The sequence below is a fragment of the Spermophilus citellus genome (genome assembly GCF_964194105.1).
Source record: "Spermophilus citellus genome assembly, chromosome: 3".
NCBI lineage: Eukaryota > Metazoa > Chordata > Mammalia > Rodentia > Sciuridae > Spermophilus > Spermophilus citellus.
Window position 1 is genome coordinate 60,246,662 of NC_138184.1, and position 16,403 is coordinate 60,263,064.

At 39.1% G+C, this 16,403-nt stretch overlaps 1 protein-coding gene across 1 annotated transcript in view; it reads right to left on the reverse strand.

Annotated features, from left to right (window-relative positions):
* Positions 1 to 8,917: 8,917 nt before the first annotated feature.
* The window catches only part of LOC308643747 (uncharacterized protein), a 738,434-nt gene continuing 730,948 nt past the window's right edge, over positions 8,918 to 16,403 (reverse strand). The window contains exon 3 of the transcript XR_014020799.1: positions 8,918 to 8,969. The gene's annotated coding sequence lies outside the window, so the exon portion shown is untranslated. The remainder of the gene's footprint in view (positions 8,970 to 16,403) is intronic.

A 16,403-nucleotide genomic window follows, 5' to 3' on the forward strand; every position in this document is an offset into this window, starting at 1 on the left:
CCTTTGTGAATGAGCCATCACAGTAGAGCTTGACTTTCTGGGGCTAGTACCTGTACTTTCTTTAAACAGACATATTTCCTTTTGCATGATAAGTGTCACAGAAATTTACTTGTTTTGTGTTGATACATAATGAAAGACTAAGAAGAGGCATGACACATTCTGATTTGATCTGATCATCACCAGATTTTCTGGGTTTTGTAAATCTGAAGAAACATTATAAAGCAGTTCACATCTTAATCAGCTGCAGCTTTTCTCCAGAAGTTAGAAACCTGGGTAGAAGAGAGGGTGTGATTCTGTGGGGGTGCCCGGGGAAGGAAGCTGAAGTAACTACCCAGGACCGCTCCCAGTGGAGACATCCTTCCCACTGTTTTCTTTGTTTTTGGCTAATGAATCCAGAGGCACTTTACCATACAACTGTACTTATATGTGTTTACTTTTTAAAAAAATTTTTCGTGCCAGAATCTCAGTAAGTTGTTGAAACTGGCCTCAAAGTTGAGATATCCTGTCTCAGCCTTCTGATGTGGTTACAAGTGTATAGCACTGTACCTGGATAAGGGTGGACACTTTTACATAGAAGCAGTCTTTATTTTTAATGTGTTGTTATTAAAGTGTACAAACACAAAAATATAAGTACATGGAATACCATCCCACCCTTTCCTGTGTACCTATCACCCTGTTTCAAAACTTATCTCTAGAGTACTATATATGAAGGGTAATTTTTGAGCAGGACAGCATATGATGAAATAGACAATATAGATTAAAAGAGCTTCAATTTAAAAAAATCAAAAAAGCTTTCGAATGTTCCTAAAAATGAACCTTTTTTAGTATGTACTTTATTATAGATAGAAGAGGTACAAAGTAAATGACAAGAACAGCTCATGGAAAAATACGAGGAGATCTGTTAGCAGTTCTTGGATAGGGAGCCCAAGGTAAATACAAATGACATTTAATCTCAATTCAATAAGAATTAAAAACTTCCTGCTTCATGTAAGCAGGATTGCATTCCCCAGAGACTGGACTGTGGTGCCTGGAGTCCTCAGTACATTCCTGAATGACATCACTGCCAGCCCAACCATGTCCTGGAAGGGCACCCATCAGCAGGTAGGGAAGGCTGCAGTATGTCTAGGGGGATGGGGAGGCATTTTAGTCCCTGTCAGGAGAGGCTCTAGGGGACCAGCACAGTGTTGCTGAGGAAGGTTGGGGTGAAAAGATGACAGGGGAAGGGAGTGTCTTGGAGCCTGGTGCAGGGGTTCTGTGCAAGGCAGAGGAGGTGGAGTCTGGGAGTTTGTTAGGGGCAGCAGCCTCACAGAGGTGATAGCATGCCAAGCTTGGGAACTGGGTAGAGGTGGGTGTACTTGGGGCTTTAGGGCCTGAGTATGGGGACTGGAGTGGACAGGGGAAGCACACTTGAACTGGAATAGAGGAGAGATTTCTTTTATTAATAAGTGTCCTGAAGTTTTTTCATTTGAAGTCAAGTTTCAGAACTTGAGCTGCCAGTGGAAATGTTTCCTCTGAAGAAGAACTTGCAAGGTTTTAGTATGGTCTGTAGATCAGGTGAATTGTTCTCAGGAGTGGTTATTTTCTTTTTCACTGGTCATTCACCCCAGCTCAATGGAATGGTAGTGATCCACTCTTTTGTATGCTAAAGATTTCCATGTCCATGCACAACTTAATGTTACTGGAAACATTTTGTGTAATTCTTCCTTGACTTTTCTTTTATTTGGTGTTTCCCAATAAGCAGAGTAGCTGTCCAGTGGTGTTTGTCAGCATGGTCCCCGGTGTCTATACAAACATTTAGAAAGACCACAGGAGATCCTTTTTGAAGTGCATGATGAGATGACTTTGAGTTCAAATAGAATTCACAAGTGTGTAATTAAGTGTTCAAAAGTATTTTAAAGATTTATTATAGCACCACTACTTTGAACCTGAGGGGGACCATGACATTCTCAAGTGAGAAGGAAAAAGGATTCTGCAGTATGATTGATCCTTCAAGGTATTTCTGAACAGAAAAGCATTGAGTTGAGAAAAATTCAGTTATATATTGAGATTTGTGTGTATCTTACCTAGATGGCAGAATCTGGAATTGTTATAGTTTAGCCTTGGTTTGTTACTACTGTAATAGTGGCGAGGACATTGCCATGACTTTTCTTATCTTTCTTGCTTCCAATTTCCTTCTGTATGTAAACTTAAAAAAATGTGTGTGAGTGAAGTTCTTATTTTTTCACATTCTGTTGTAAATGATGTTTATATTTTCACCACTAAAAATTAGATGTGCCATATTCGTGGTAGTTAAATATTAACACAAGTTATTTTAGCTTATTCTGTTCACACTCAGCTTTGATAAATGTATCCCTGTTAGGAAAACATTGTGGTTGGTATTAGAAGTGTTTGAAAATAGAGGCACCATTGCCTACGATCCTTGGCCTGTTAGTTTTCAGGTCTTGCATGCTGAGTAGAAGAAGGTTTTTGAGCCTCAGGTCAGTGACTTGTTTCTAGTGAAGAGTATTTCTTGATAATCTTGCACTCTAATTTCTTTTCTGTGTATGACAGGTTATGTTGATGGGAGGGGACACCAAGTAGAATGGGAATGATGGTGCTCCAATGCCAAGGAAATGATCTGTAGAAATACCAGGTCCCACACTCAGACAAAGGGTGATCTGCAGGTACTTGAGTTTCTGACACTGGCCATGAATCAGTGGATGGGAGACGCTTGGAGGCCCTTCTGCAAGGAGGCACTGGTTTGAATTTGACTAGCAAGGCTGTATGGGCTCTGGTTCAACCTTCACTTGGCAGACACCATCACCAATGCCTGCAGATGGAAGAGAACCCTCCAGATCTGGGTTGTGCCTGACTCCAGGGAAATGGCACAAACAGGGCAGTTAGTTGTGGCCTACATGACAGGAAAATGTGTTACTGAAAAGTTGTTACTGGGAGGACCATCTGTCTTCTACCACACTACAGAACTTTGGCTGCCTGGAAGCCCTGGGACATATGTCTAGGCATTAGTGAGCAGCTGGAGAGTGGGAGGTAGTGGGAGGTCCAAGAAAGGGGAAGAGGTAGAGCTCAGGTCCCTGTCAGGATAGGGTTCAGGTGGGGGTGAGGCTAGTATGGGTTAGGATTGTTGGGAGAGGAAACAGTGGGAGGCAGAGAAGGGGCTACTGGCTGAGGAGTAGCAGTCTTGGAATTGGCTGAGTGACCTTTGCAGAGGTTTGAGAATGCTAAGCCTGGGACACACATGCCAAGGATGTAGGGCCTGCACCTGGAGGTGGGGTGGAGCCACTGCAGGGTGGGGGAGGTGTTATATGGTAAATGTGTGTGGGTGTCGGTTACAGGGGAACTTTCTTTTCTTATGAAGCATATTGAAATAGTGAATGTAAAATCCAGGTTCTGAACATCATCTGACACTGTTTTTTCTCTGTAAGGAGTCTACTACAAACTTGTGAATTCTTCACTGTAGTTGATAAGTCCTAGCTGATTGGTAGTGGTTTATTCTTTTGTATACCAATGACTCCTATAATTTAAAACAAGCTCACATTGCCCCAAACACTTTTTGTATCTTTTCTGGTACTTTGCAGTTTGTTTTACCTTTGCCTGTAAACAATGTCTTTCCAATGACATTTGTCATCAAGTTTTGCAACCTGAGTACTTGGTAACTTTGCTGTCTGTCACATTCAATATGTTTAAAGGCTCACCCATCTTAAGAACTACCTTGCCACTGAAAATTTTAATATGTAGGTGTCCTGGTTTAAATGCTAGCATGTTGCACTTTGTTTCCCCTACCCCTAGACAACGAATGCTGCAGTCTGGCTGGGCACAAGATAATCGAACCGCCACTAGGCACTTGTAGGTTCAAACAGGAACTCCTTTATTGCCTGACCTCTCACTTGCACTCCATGCGCGCTTCCCGGGACCTCATTCACCCTCCACCGTGCTCCACGCGAACACTCCAGGACCCCCCTCCAAAAAAAAAACTCAACGGGAACTCCAAAGTAGCCGGCGCCCAAGGCAGCAGGAGCCACCCTATTGCCAGAGCCACCCTATTGCTGGAACCACCCTATTGCCGGACAGCTGGCGTCACCTCTCAACCACTCCTTCTGGCAATGCCAGGTACCATCCCGACTTGGCTGTTTCTCTCAACATCTCCCCCCTTCTGTTTAATTAAACAACAAGCATGTGGCTTAGGGACCGTGCCTGTCTTAGGTTGTCCAATACTACATATAGTTCTTACCCGTCATTGATGAGCTGACTTCAAGGCTTCAGCCTCCTGTCTTACGTTGGTACCATTGCAATTGGATCTTACCCGTAATTGACTACCGGCCCAGCATAAAGCCAAACTTGTGGATAGGCCTTTGCACTAGTGTGTGTGGGGGTGAGGTTCTTTGCCTCACCTCTGTTGGCCCCCAAATTTTAGCTGAACGACCATCACAAGCAGAAGGGAGGAGGTTACAAAAATGCAATGACACCAAGCCAATTGATGGCTCCTTTTGGAAAAATACCACTGATGACACCATCAGCAAAGATACCCCAGCACTACCACAATTCGCTGCACCAACAGATAGTTCACAGTGCATATAAGTGATACATAGTCCAGGCAAGTTCTGCAAGCAGTTCAAAGCAGAGAAATCCATTAATATGTCCATTTCCTCCCAAAGTAAATTGACTTCTTGATTGAGGATCACTTGTTGAGTGACATTATTCATTGATGCATCAGTTCATACAGTTTGTTGTGATAGCTATTACAGAAGCTGTAGTTTGGTTTTAGCTTCGTCTTCACCAGCACTGGGATGAAAATAGGAATTTTGGCAATGATAGCTAAAACAAAAATTATGTAACATTCCAGCAGGCACTAAAAGAATGCAATTTTCTAAACAATTTATTATCCTGAATAGAACTAGATATAATGAAAAGGAAAGGTGAAACTAAAGAAACAGATCTGTCAACCTCCTTTTTTGCTCACATTTTAAAACAATCCTCAACAGCTGTTTACCCAATTTAAATTAAACCATTTAAATCATGTGAATAAGAAAAAAAATATTCGGATCCATTTTTTCATGAGTGCTCCTCATATATGATATAAAAACATACGCACATACAGACATACAACACAAAACACAAGTGAGCACACACAATACAATACATACAACACATAACATAATAGTAAAGGCCTTGTAGCTTTTCACAGGTGAAATCTCCATTGCAATGTTTAAAAACTCCACAGTCAAAAAATAGAACTTATAAGAAAAACATTAACCTAGGTCTGTATGAGCTCAAAAAATAAAATAGAACTTCATGATGTGGGACAGGGCAATAATAAAATAAATATTGAAAAAAAATCCTGGTTTCAATAGCCTCCAGGTGTGGGAGAACCACTGTCACAGATGTAAGGATAGCCAAACTGGAGTTCTCGATTTCAGCTGTTATGGATTTGAGCCAAATCATTTTCTTTTTGGTCTATAGAAATTGCTTTAGTTAATCTCTCTGGAATCCAAATCGGCTGTTGTTCTCCCTGTGGAAACACACAAACAGACCCCTGACTCCAGACAATTACTGGGTCAGGACCTTTCCATTGTCCTGTTAGAATATCCTTCCAAAGTACCTTGGGCTTATGTACATTTTTTGGACACATGTGCCTTTCCACAGCACTAAGCCCTGATGAATCCAAATTTTAAAAGTTTAGAGTAAAAAGGGTTATTTTAAGTTTATCTTTGGGGGATATATATATTCCTTCCCAATTCCCTCTTTTTGCTTTAATAAGTACATTTTAATAGTTTGATGAGCTCTTTCAACTATGCCTTGTCCCTGTGGATTGTATGGGACTCCTGTTATATAAATAATGCCAAATGATGAGCAAAATTGTTTAAAAGAGGTAGAAGTATAGCCAGGGCCATTATCTGTTTTTAACTGTTTTGGAATGCCAAGGGTGGCAAAATTGTGTAAGCAATGAGCTATAATATCTTTAGTTTTTCTCCGGCATGAAGGGAACCCATCAAAAACCCCAAAGAAGTATCATCTGTAACATGCAAATATTTTAATTTTCCAAATTCTGGTAAGTGTGTGACGTCCATCTGCAAATATGGTTAGGTATCAGTCCTCTAGGATTGACTCCAAGATTAACTTGTGGTAAAAAGGTCACACAATTTTGACATTGTTTTACTATTTGTCTAGCGTGTTCCTTAGTTATTTTAAAATGCTTTTTAAAAAATATTTGCATTGACATGGAAGGATTTATGAAAATTTGTATCTTCTTCTAGCATAGAAAAAATATGTATGTCATGTGTAATTTTATCTGCTAAAAAATTGCCCAAACTAAGGACTCCAGGCAATCCTGTATGTGCCCTGATATGTCACATAAAGAATGGATCTTTTCTGTCCCAGATTAGACTTTGTATAGTGGAAAACAAAGAGAAAACAGTAGAGGAAGAGGAAATCCTACCAGCATCTTAAAGGGATACTATAGCATTAACTATATACTGATTATCAGAAAATAAATTAAATACAGAATCTTTAAACATCACAAAAGCTTGTAATACTGCATTAAGCTCTACCTTTTGAGCTGATTGTTTGGGTACTAAAAATGTAAAAGTTTAATCAGGGGTAACTACTGCTGCTGTACCATTATTTGACTCATCAGTGAATATATTTGGAGCATTCATGATAGGTGTTTTCCTTGTCATTTTTGGAAAAATTACAGGATGCAATGTCCAAAAAGTCAATAAAGGATTAGATGGTAAGTTGTTCTCAAATGAAACATTAGGTTTGCACAAGATTATTGCCCAAGTATTTAACTCAATAGCTAACTTATCAATTTGATCCATTGTATATGGAGTAATAATTATATTGGGAGAAATTCCAAACACTCCCTTTGCTGATTTTATTCCTTTGACTATTAATTGTCCTACAGCCTCAGGATACCTAGTAAGAATAGTGTTAGGAGAATAAGATAAATGTATCCATAATAATGGACCTTCTTGCCAAAATACTCCAGTAGGAATATTTTTTGTTGGTAGTACAATAAATAATAAAGGCAAACTTATATCAATTCTATCCAAATGCATATTTTCCATATATGTTTCAATGATTTTTAATGTCTTTCTTGCTTCAGGCATTCATATGTGGGGTGAATTTGGATCTGATGGACCTTTTAGGATATCAAATAAAGGTCCCAACTCTCTTCTTGGTATGCCTAGATAAGGCCTTATCCAATTTATGTCTCCTAATAACTTTTGAAAGTCATTAAGTGATTTGAGTTCATCAACTCATATTTGAATTTTTGGTGTACAGACTATGGTTGAGGATAATAGAACTCCTAAATGATTAATTGGAAAATTTAATTGTACTTTATCTATTGCTATCTCTAGATTATAATTTTTTAATAAGTTGGTAAGTGTGTCATAACATTCCAGCAATGTGTTTTTATCTTTGTTTGCTAATAATACATCGTCCATATAGTGAAATATTTGTAGTTCAGGATTTTGATTTCTAAGTGGCTGGATTGCTTTGTTAACATAAATTTGACACATAGTTGGGCTGTTAGCCATCCCTTGAGGGAGTACTTTCCATTCATATCTCTGATCAGAATCTTCATGATTCAACGCAGGGACAGTAAATGCAAAACAGGGACTATTCTCAGGATGAATTGGAATTGAAAAAAAAACAATCTTTAATATCTATAACTAAAAGATACCAGGTTTTTGGCAAAGCAGACAATTTTGGAATTCCTGATTGAGCAGGTCCCATAATAACCATCTCATTATTAATGGCTCTTAAATCTTACAATAATTTTCACTTACTAGATTTCTTTCTGATGACAAAAATGGGAGTATTATAGGGAGATATGAAGGTTGTATATGTCCCTCCACTAATTGTTGTTTGACCAGGTCATGGGCTGCTTGTATCTTTTCTTTAGTCAGGGGCCACTGAGGAACCCATACTGGCCTTTCTGATTGCCAAGTAATTTTTAGTGTCTCAATGACCCCTCCTGAAAACCCAATCCATGTCTATTTCTTGATCTATTTGTATTGGTGCCACTATACTTTGTCCTTTTTCTCCTAATCCTTTTCCTTTCCTAAAACTTTGTCTAGCCATAATAGTGGGCACATTTGGATTGATGTTATTTGTTAATGTCAAACCAAATTGATCTGGGACATCTCATCCCCATAAACTTATAGGAAGATGATCCAATACATATGTCTCTATAGTTTCTTCACATCCTTCCGGATCCTTCGAATCTAATACCATTGCACTTCTATGGGGATTAGTCACCACTCCTAGGCCTCAAAGCATTTGAATGGTTTGTTGTAATGGCCAATGTTTTGGCCATTCTTGATGAGAGATGATGCTAAGGTCTACACCTGTATCCAGTAGCCCATTAAATTCATGTCCTTGAATATTTAGTTTTAGCATGGTGCGAGAATCTAAATTTAAAGAAAGCATAGCCCAATCTGCACCTGTGGAGCCTAATCCCCTGGAACCTCTTTCTATAATATGGCTGGAAAATTTATCATGTAGGCTGGGTATTATTAATAACTGTGCTATTCTATCTCCTGGTGAAATTACTGATATACCCCTTGGAGAACTGGCTATAATTTTTATTGCACCTTCATAATCGGGATCAATTACCCCAGGACTTACCATAAGTCCTTTTAGAGTAGAAGAAATGTGTCCCAATAATAAGCCTACTGTTCCTTGGGGAAGAGGTCCTTTGACCCCTGTGGGAATGATTTGATCTCCCATCTCTGGAGTTAGTACTGTTCTGGCAGAGGCACAGATGTCCAACCCTGCACTTCCTCTGGTTTGTCTGATGAGGGATCTAATGGATAATGTGTCTTGGGCACTAGCATGATGGTGTTGCTGGGTTCCTCCAGTGCCCCATATGTTTGTGGTCATGGGCCCTGGAGCATTGGGCCCCCCCTTTCCATTTTTTGGCAATGGAGCCCGATGCTTTTCTCTTTGGTATCGTTGGTAAACACCTGATCCTTGTCTGTTTTTTGATAACAGAGTACCCTCTATGGTGGTTTGAGAACAGCATTTATTAGCCTAATGTCTCCCTCTATGGCATTGTGGGCAGATACCCTATATTCTACCCCTTTGATACCTAGTTTTGTTAAACCCTCCTTCTATGGGGCAACTGAGTTTAAAGTGTCCTGTTTGTTCACATTTGTAGCATGTTTTGGGCCTGGCATCTAAAGCCTGTTGTACTGCAGCTGCCAATACTTGCCCCTGTTCATTAATTTCTCTACATAATTTAATATATGTGTTTAAGTCTTCATGTTTCCATGGTCTAATGGCCTCCTTGCACCATCATTTTGCATGTTTATAGGCTAGCTGTTTAATTAATGGCATTGCTTATTCTGTATCCCCCCAAAATCTGGTAGCTGTTTGAATAAGCGTAAGGTTCATTAGCTCCTTGTATGACCTTAGATAATTGACCTTGTAAATTTCCATGCCCCTTTAAATTTTCCATGCCCTAATTACAGCTGAAGTGATTTGTGAGTATATGGCAGGATCATATCCAACTTGTTGCAGCTGACCTTCATAAGGTCCGTCTCCTAGTAACATATCTAAATTTCTCTGAGGATATCCGGCTGCTGCATTTTGTCTAGCCGCCTCTGTGCAAAACTCTTGATTGTCAACCTTCCATAACAGGTATTGTCCTTCATGTAGCACAGCTTTACACATGGTAGCCCAATCTGCTGGCATCATGTTCAAGTTGGTAATGGATTCAACCATGCTTATAGTGAAGGGTGCTTGAGGGCCATAGGTTGTTACAGCCTCTTTTAGTTGCTTCACTGTTTTGAAATCTAAAGCATGGTGAATTCGCTGCCCTCCTGCCTGCTCAAATATAGGGCATGCTAATCTTTGAGGTCCTGTCTCAAGATCCCATCTATCAACTATGGGGGTTGGGGGCCCCCCAGCATATGGTGTCTCCATAGATGGAGCTGTTGGTTGGACACTTATGCCCTCTGGTGATAGAAAGGTGTTAGTAGCAGCCTCCTGTTGTAACTTTTCCCCTGATGGCTTTTTCTGCTATAAACTTTCTTCCCCTTTCTGACTATCTCGAGAGGCCTCCTCTTTTTCTGTTCAAATATATCTTCTACCATAATCTGAACTGAAAGCTTTGGAGTAGGCAAACAAAATCGTATCATCATCCACAATGGCAATGTGCCAAGTGGCAAACTTCCTGGGTTTTTCTTTTCCTTCTTTCTTAAGTATTCACCATGATGGTCCCATTGTGATATATTCAACAACTCCTCCTTAAAAAGTGATGGGCTACATTTTTGTATTTTATCAATGTATGCCCTGACTGTTCTTGGTTTTACTGGGGTGCCTCCTTCCTCTAACAACTTATTTATCATTCTTTCAGTTTGTTTTTTGCTAATTTCTGACCCCATATTTCTGCTACAAGGATAACACATACCAACAAGATAACACAAAACAAAACCAAAACAGAATGAAACGGAACAAAAATTTGTTCTATCAGTTTTTTAATTTTTTTCATATGTGTATCCATGGTTTATCTCTATCTCTTCCTCAGGGATGAACAACTTCAAACCCTGAGCCAACCATTTTCCCCAGTCTGCCTGAGAAGACTGGCAGCTTGAAACAAAAACAAACAAATCAAAAGAAGAACACATCGTTTTTTGAAATGGTCACCCATTCTCTCACCCTCCCTCAGGTGCAAGCAATTTCACTTACCCCCAAGCTTCAGGAGTCCTCGGCATGGGCCACCAAATGCCGCAATCTGGCTGGGCACAAAATAACTGAGCCACCACGAGGCACTTGTAGGTTCAAACAAGAACTCCTTTATTGCCTGAACTCTTACCCGCACTCCACGCACGCTTCCCGGGAACTCACTCACCCTGCTCTGGGCTCTGCACAAACTCTCCAGGAACCCCCTCCCCGAGAACTCAATGGGAACTCCAAAGTAGCGGACCGAGGCAGCAGGAGCCAGCCTATTGTGGGACCCACCCTATTGCTGGAACCGCCCTATTTCTGGACAGCAGGGGTCTATATACAACTCAATACACAGTCTGTTTCAATCCAGCATCATCCAGTCACAGCAGTTATACACAGGTTCACTTAATTATCATCATCTTAATGGCTCGCTGGTGTTACCTCTCAACCACTCCTTCTGGCAATGCCAGGTACCATCCTGACTCAGCTGTGGCTCTCAACAAACCACAGCAGGCCAAGATGGAGGATCCTACCTTGGCAAGACCTATAGCTCCAGGAGTGAAGCTTCTTCCATGTTCGTTGTGGAAGGGAAGAAGGAGCCTTCAATACTGGTGGCTGGCTTCCAAGATGAATCAGGGAGGCCCAACAATTCAGAGGCCAAATACTGCGGGAGCTGGAATAGTGTCTGGACCATCTAAGAGTCCCTGCAGAGTAGGCCCTGCATCAATGGGAAGGCCTCCAGCAAATTTCACAAGTTGCTTCTCTGGGACCTTAGGTGTGTCTCTGAGGCAAGTTAGGATGGCAGTGAGGTTGTGGGTACATTGATCAGCACCATGAAGTGTACCTTCTCAAAGTCACAAGGAGAAGGAGAAAAAGGAAAGAGCAATATCTCAGATCATTGTTAAGTGCTAGTCTGACTTACTCAAATATTGAGGTTTGGGGTTGAGAGAACAGGAATTCATTCTGGCCAAGGAAGTAGAAGCTGTGAACGGATGGGGTCTTTGTATTTTTGGAAGAATAGAATTATCTGGTGATTGGTCTTTGGCTAACACCATGCACTCCATTTTCCAGGAACAGGCCTTATAATAATAACCCTGGTAGAAGATCACCTTATGTATATGTATATTGCATATCATGGTATCAGCTGTGCTGTTGGTGACATCCTCATTCTGCTCATGGGCCATTATCTATCTGTCCCTGATTTGGCAGCCCTGTTTGGAGATTTGGTAGTTCCTGCGATCCTGTTTGTGGTCAAGACATGATGTTGTTGATCCTGGTGCATCAGTAGCAGACTGTCTACTTGTGTTTATATTGGAGAACCAGACTTTGGCCATGGACTTGAAGTTACTTGAGGAAGGAAGCTGTGATATACTGCAGAATTTGACCAAAAGCAAAGATGGTAAAATTGATATTGATATTGTACTTGGGGTAGACATGTCAAAACCCAAGAATCTACTAACAGATTTGAAAACCATGACTGAAGTGAAGAAAGTGAGGAGTTTTGGGATTGTTCTGAATGAGTTCCAGCAGCTCTCCACTCACTCACTACACTCTGTACTGCCCTCCAGGGACTTATGAACTGTTTCCATAGCCTCAGTTGATACATGTGCAATGTTCCTTTCCTCTGACACTTAAATCATCCGATGTTTCTTAGGGCACATACTTTTGTTTCTAATTCAGTTCCTCATTGAGAAAGAATTCTTAGAAGTTTCAGGGCATATTTATTTATTCCAAAGTACATTTTATCCTGTAGCTAGTGCTTTATCCTCTTACATCTTTGTAACAAGTCATGTGGCTCATCTCTTTGTGATTGTCTTTCTATTTTTTTGTAATCCCCTGTTTATTCTTCTTCATTTTTTTTCTCTCTAGCTTTTGCATATTTTCATTCTGCATCTGGATTATTTCACTGATCATGTCATTTCTAGTTTTGTTCGTCACTTTGCTGTACATAGCAGTCTTGGTTGGCAAGTGTTTCCTTTCAAAGCTTGGAACATTTCACTCCAACTCTCCTTGATTTTAAAGTCTGAGGTGAGAAGTTTGAAGTGAGGCTTTATAAACATAATTAAATTTGTACAAACAAATATAAATTTATATAAATGTAAATAAATGTGACCTCATGTTTTTATTGTATATGTTTTACTATTTTTTTTTCTTATTTCCATTGTTAGTCACTTGATTATAATATGTCTTGCAGAGCTGCTTTCTTTCTTAATCTTTTTTCTTTGGGATTCTGTATGGATCATGTATGTTTATGTGTATCTTATTTTTAATGTTTTAAATTTTTTTTCTAGTGTTATTTCATCAAAAAAGGTTAATGTCATTAGCCTAAATCTCTATGTTCTTACCTTTTGCCAAGATTTTCTATTTAATCTTGGGCCCAAAGCAATGGTGTTTGCCAATATGTACTGCAACTTTTGAAAATGTAAGCACAAATAAACTTTCCTCCTTTAAATTGTTTTCTGGTATATTAGTCATATTAATAAAAAACTATTAACAGGAAAGGAGATAATTTTTATCAAGATTTTGAGCTTTTGCTTTATTTCAGTTTATTCTATGTTTTAATGCTATTTTGAAGTGGAAGTTAATGTATCTCAATTTTATTTATTAAGGTTTACATTTTCATTTATACCAGTTTTGCTTCAATGTAAGTTTCTCTTCAAAGTAAAATTGTACAAAATTGATTGAGACTATAAATTTGTTCTATCAGATCCTCCAGGAATGTTCTTATTTAATATGCATAAGCTTATCTCAAATAATTTGGAGAGTTCTTCATGCCTGGGAGCTTTATTTATTGCTTTATTTATTTATTTATTTATTTTTATTGGTTATTCAAAACATTACAAAGATTTCAGAATCACATCAATTACACATCCACATTTTTACATAATGCCATAATAGTAACTGTTGTATTCTGCTACCTTTCCTATCCTCTACTATCCCCCCTCCCCTCCCCTCCCATCTTCTCTCTCTACCCCATCTACTGTAATTCATTTCTCTCCTTATTTTTTCCCATTCCCCTCACAACCTCTTATATGTAATTTTGTATAACAATGAGGGTCTCCTTCCATTTCCATGCAATTTCCCTTTTCTCTCCCTTTCCCTCCCACATCATGCCTCTGTTTAATGTTAATCTTTTCCTCCTGCTCTTCCTCCCTGCTCTGTTATTAGTTGCTCTCATTATATCAAAGAGGACATTTGGCATTTGTTTCTTAGGGATTGGCTAGCTTCACTTAGCATAATCTGCTCTAATGCCATCCATTTCCCTGCAAATTCCATGATTTTGTCATTTCTTAGTGCTGCGTAGTACTCCATTGCGTATAAATGCCACATTTTTTTATCCATTCATCTATTGAGGGGCATCGGGGTTGGTTCCACAGTCTAGCTATTGTGAATTGTGCTGCTATGAACATCGATGTGGCAGTATCCCTGTAGTATGCTCTTTTAAGGTCTTCAGGGAATAGTCTGAGAAGGGCAATAGCTGGGTCAAATGGTGGTTCCATTCCCAGCTTTCCCAGGAATCTCCATACTGCTTTGCAAATTGGTGCGGCCAATTTGGCCGCACCAATTTGCAGTCCCATCAGCAATGTACAAGTGTACCCTTTTCCCCACATCCTCGCCAGCACTTGTTGTTGTTTGACTTCATAATGGCTGCCAATCTTACTGGAGTGAGATGGTATCTTAGGGTGGTTTTGATTTGCATTTCTCTGACTGCTAGAGTTGGTGAGCATTTTTTCATGTACTTGTTGATTGATTGTATGTCCTCCTCTGAGAAGTGTCTGTTCAGGTCCTTGGCCCATTTGTTGATTGGGTTATTTGTTTTCTTATTGTTTAATTTTTTGAGTTCTTTGTATACTCTGGATATTAGGGCTCTATCTGAAGTGTGAGGAGTAAAAATTTGTTCCCATGATGTAGGCTCCCTGTTTACCTCTCTTATTGTTTCTCTTGCTGAGAAAAAACTTTTTAGTTTAAGTAAGTCCCATTTGTTGATTCTTGTTATTAACTCTTGTGCTATGGGTGTCCTATTAAGGAATTTGGAGCCCGACACCACAATATGTAGATCAGAGCCAACCTTTTCTTCTATCACACACATAGTCTCTGATTTGATATCAAGCTCCTTGATCCATTTTGAGTTGACTTTTGTGCATGGCGAGAGGAAGGGATTCAGTTTCATTTTGTTGCATATGGATTTTCAGTTTTCCCAGCACCATTTGTTGCAGATTGGGAGCTTAATTTAAAGAGTAGAAAAATTTAAATTAAAAGCTACAAGTTATAAATGCACTTTTGAACCAACTTATATTTTCTTCAGCTGTGTTGTAACTTATTAACCACTTGTGGGAAATTTCACTAAGATGTTTCAATTATTATCTTGCAGCTATAGGATTAACATTTAGTGATATTTTTCTCAAGACAAATCATAAGTCCACTTATATTTTGACAGCAATAGTCACTACACAATTTTTAAATAACAGATGTTTTCTCCTCTAAATCTACTTTCTGACAGGGTGCAGTAAGTAAATGTTGTATGGATTTCTATGGAAAACTAAATAGCTGTACCAACAGAATATATAAACTTTTGATGATGTATCTGAATCATAGATATCAAAGTACATTTCTATTGAAGAGTAATAAAATAATAGAAGATTTTGAATCACGCCTTCTTCATACTTATAAACCATTAATTTAAAAAATGATTGTAGTAGAGTGACATGATTTTAATGAAACCCATATAATTATATGAGCATCTCAATTATACTTGAATGACATTAATGTCCCCCATTAATACTTCATCATATTACACAGAAAATTAAGTAATGAACTTTCCTGTGGTTGGCAGTATGATTGATATTGTTGCAGAAACAGAGGATCTGTCCTTGAACCATAAGTGCTCTTCAGCAGGGAGTAAATTCTCATATAATTAGATATATAACTATCAGCTACCATAACTTCTAATATTATGATATGTAAGTAACTCGTTTTATATTGCCTTTATAAGTCATATGAATAAGGTTACTTTTTGGTTTTCTATTTTTTATTCTTATTTGTTATTCAGAAAGCCATTCTTTAGGAACTACTTTGCATTCAGCACTATTTTGGATACTGGAAAATATATAATAGCATTTTGACTTTGGTATTTTATTTTTTACTTTCAAGATTGGAAACATTGTCTATCCCTTTCATTTCAGGTCATGAATGTATCTTTAGGGATTTCAAAGTGGGGTTAAAATAAATATAGGACCCAACCTTTGGGAGGCCATCGTCACACGTGATTTGAGTTACCTCCCTGGCTGGGTGAGAGGCGCTTAGACACAGCTGTGTCAGAGCTTTCCCCACCCTTCTCCAGGTCTGAGGGCTTGTCCACACAGAGGCATGTCTGGCCACTGCTCTGAATACCCAATCTTTTTCCTGACCTTTGGATGCTGCCCCCCTTAACCTTCTTCATTGGATGGGATTTTCCCTGGAATTTTTTGTTCCCCAATAAAAATCCACTCTCAGGGGTATTCTCTCTCTCTTGGTAGCCTCTTCAATTAAACCTCGCTAACGAATTAGGTAACTGGAGACAGGAGCTAGGAGAAGCCGTCCTGGAGCTGGTAATAAAGGTAATTAGAGTCTTGTCTCTTTAATTTAAAACTCCCTAGAATTTACTCATGAATTGAACCTTCTTTAATGAGGCCAGAGCTGGTTCCTTGGCAGACCAACCAAAAAGAACTTAACCACAAGCCATTATATAA